This window comes from Rhagoletis zephyria, unplaced genomic scaffold (genome assembly GCF_001687245.7).
Source record: "Rhagoletis zephyria isolate East Lansing unplaced genomic scaffold, Rhagoletis_zephyria_1.1 Rzeph_scaffold_00029, whole genome shotgun sequence".
Classification (NCBI taxonomy): domain Eukaryota; kingdom Metazoa; phylum Arthropoda; class Insecta; order Diptera; family Tephritidae; genus Rhagoletis; species Rhagoletis zephyria.
In genome coordinates, this window is record NW_016157113.1 from 722,909 (window position 1) to 726,116 (window position 3,208).

At 36.3% G+C, this 3,208-nt stretch overlaps 1 long non-coding RNA gene across 1 annotated transcript; it reads right to left on the reverse strand.

Moving 5' to 3' along the window:
* Window positions 1-244: 244 nt before the first annotated feature.
* Window positions 245-2,822, reverse strand: LOC108363983 (uncharacterized). The gene is made up of 3 exons (XR_001847682.1): window positions 2,674-2,822; window positions 2,476-2,479; window positions 245-256 (listed from the first exon to the last, which is right to left on the reverse strand). It is a non-coding gene; the product is annotated as an uncharacterized LOC108363983 (long non-coding RNA).
* Between the last annotated feature and the right edge of the window lie 386 nt (window positions 2,823-3,208).

Sequence of the window (3,208 nt, forward strand, 5' to 3'; positions counted from 1 at the left end):
TTGGTGGCAAAAGACCTTGTGGTGGGAGCGAGTGAGAGTTATTGGCGATTAATAAAGGAATTCCACATCTGGCGATTGCCTAACAAAAGTTAGTTGGGATTGCACTTCACAGAATAGTCCAAATTTACTCAAAATCAAGCGTAGGCTTCCAGATCATTATAGTAGGCTTTTATGGATACGTAGGAAACTGCCTGACGAATAACTTCGACGTTTTCCCGAACAAAGAAAGGTCTAAGCACTTTATACTACAAATGAACTGCTCTTAGAGAGATGCAACTTAAGACAGCTCAGTGAGCGCTACCAGCATGCGTGCAACGGGAAGGTCTTTCTGAACTAGAATGGATCTTAGACGGCCAAGCCATAGCTTTACAGGTTCTTGAAACCGCAAATATGGATTTTAGTGGCATTTTTACGGAGCATTTTCCGCTTGGAATCCTTGTAGTGAGACTAAGTACCTAAGGTCGTAAGAGCCAACACTTTAATTTTTTAAGTAGCTCTGTGGAGCTCCTCAGGAACCTAACCTGAGTGCTTGCCGAGGACCCCTTCTTCTGTAGCACCACCACTACTTTTGTTTCTTAAAAAATCGCTTTTAATATTTTTTTTTTAGTATCGTGTTATTGTACATTCTAAGTATAATCGTATAAATACTTTTCACACTGTTTATCGTAAATCCTTTTGTCAGTTTATTTTATATTTGCTTATGACTTTATTATGCCACTGCATATCTACACACAAAGGGCTGACACAAAGTCTATTATGGCTCAACGCACTGACCATTGTTGTTTTGAATTTGAAGTAACTGCTACATGTGTATGCACATTAGGGTGGTTCTTAAAAGTAGGACGCAAATTTTTAAATCAGATTTCCTAAGCCTCAGCCCCTACGGCGATGTTACTATAGTTGAAGATATCACGTATACATTTTGGNGGGGGGGGGGGGGGGGGGGGGGGGGGGGGGGGGGGGGGGGGGGGGGGGGGGGGGGGGGGGGGGGGGGGGGGGGGGGCGCGGGGGGGGCTAGAGGAGGCAAAGTTCAGATTTCTCTATGGAGATTCAAATAATTAAAATGAATTTTTTTTCCACCTAATACTCAAAATTGATGCTACTTTAGTCGAAGATATCACATATAAATTTTGGCCCCGATTGGAGTCGGTTAAGGCGTGTCGTACACTTCAGATTACCCTATGAAAACGTCTTCACCGACTGCAATCGGGACCAAAGTTGGTATGTGATATCTTCGAGTTTAGTAGGATCGATTTTGGGTATTAGATGAAAAAAAATATTAATTTTAATTTTTTGAGTCTCTATAGACTTTAACCGTTTCCAATCGGTACCAAAATTTATATGTGATATCTGTGATCGTGGTATTACAGGTTGAGGGGGGTGAGACTGAAAAAAATCGTTAATTTGATTTTGAGGACCACCCTAATGTACATATGTATATCCATACCCACTTACAATGTAAGTATGCATGAGTGGCGGATTTAAAATAGCTGCTTGTGAAGGTGAATTTATTCAAATTATATGTGTACATTCAAAGTTACACTCACATGCATATCTCAACTTTGACCTATACAACAGATACTAACCTGTAAAGTGCAGTGGTACATTGTCCACTTACGAATCCATATAAGTATGTCATTATGCTGCTGACATATAATACTCATCCATATGGAAAACAAAATATATAATATAAACATATATTTTACATTCCTAATTATCTAAGAACTTTTGCCGAGTTTCACCTCCAACTTATGGTGTGCGTTTATGAGGTTATATCACAAATGGAGGACACTCCGAATGGCGAATGCTTCATGCGAAGCTTTTCTATGACAGACACTCGGAGGTTTGTTGTACTTGCACGCCAAAGCCACCACTGTTAGAGAGAACTTTTTCCATATCTAGATGTCGCTCGGATCAGGAATCGAACCTGTGTAGGTCCTATAGAATTATAGTACGCACCTCTAACCACTCGACTATAGCCTAACCTATAAATGCACATTAGCGTCCTTAAATTTTTATACAAAAAACCTTTTTCTGCTCAAATCCGGGTCTATGTGATTTTTGCCGAAATATTGGACTCTGTCGAAAAAAAATTGTCTTTTATTTATTTAGTAAATGGTTTGAAAAACGGAAAAATTTAAAGTTAAAGTTTTTCGAAAGATCCTGCCATATGCTCAAAATAATTAAAATTTTGCAGGAGTTCCAGATAATTACGTTTACTCTTCTTTAGTTGTTTTACATAAATCACAATGTATCGAATGAATAAAAAGATAAAGTTTTCCGTCGAAAAACTTTTTTACCCCATATAAAATTCATGAAAAACTTTGAGCGCTTTGAGCGAACTCTAAATATTTGTTGATTTCGAAATAAAAAAGTGGTGGTATTTTTTCTATATAGAACAACCTTATGGGGTCAAAGTATTTAAATTCGAACTTTACCTTTTTTCACGTGCATTTTTGGACCACCCTAACATACATATCTGTTCATACACTCAAATTCATAAAAATATTTGTTGCAATGTACTTGTTGAATGAAACCTAAATCCTTGCTATGACAGCCGCTCAAGAGCTTTAAGTTCGCCATTATCCACTGCATACAACTTCGCTCCAGCTATTTATGTGCATATTTCCTCGGACAATTGTATGCGTGTATCATTTTAGCATTAAGCTATACATATGTACACTGCCGGGAAAAAGTATTGGCACAGCGAATTTTTCACAATACATGCAATAGTTTTTATTCGAATATTTTACCGTTATTTTTTTAAATTAAAATATGGTTCTACAACAACCAACATAAAAATATAATTTCTAAACTTTGTGAAAAACTCGCGATAAATTCAATACATTTTCATGCAAATTTTGAACTTTTTAATCCGATTTTTTTATATTTTTTTGAGTATGCAGATTTGTGCCTTAATAAATTTTATTATAACAAAGTGCAAGTTTAAAGGAGCTACGACCTACCGTTGATTTTTGGCAATTTTTTTCAAAAAAAAAAAAATCTAAAAAATCAACGCGATTCTTGCTTAAATCCATTTTACTAGAATTCAATGGGCTACAAAACTGCATACTCAAGAAAATCCCGAAAAATCGGATTAAAAACTTGAAAATTTGCATGAAAAATTATTGACCTTTCGCGAGTTTTGCACAAAGTTTAGAAATTATATTTTTATGCTTTTTGTTGCAAATGAAAAATATTTGTTGCA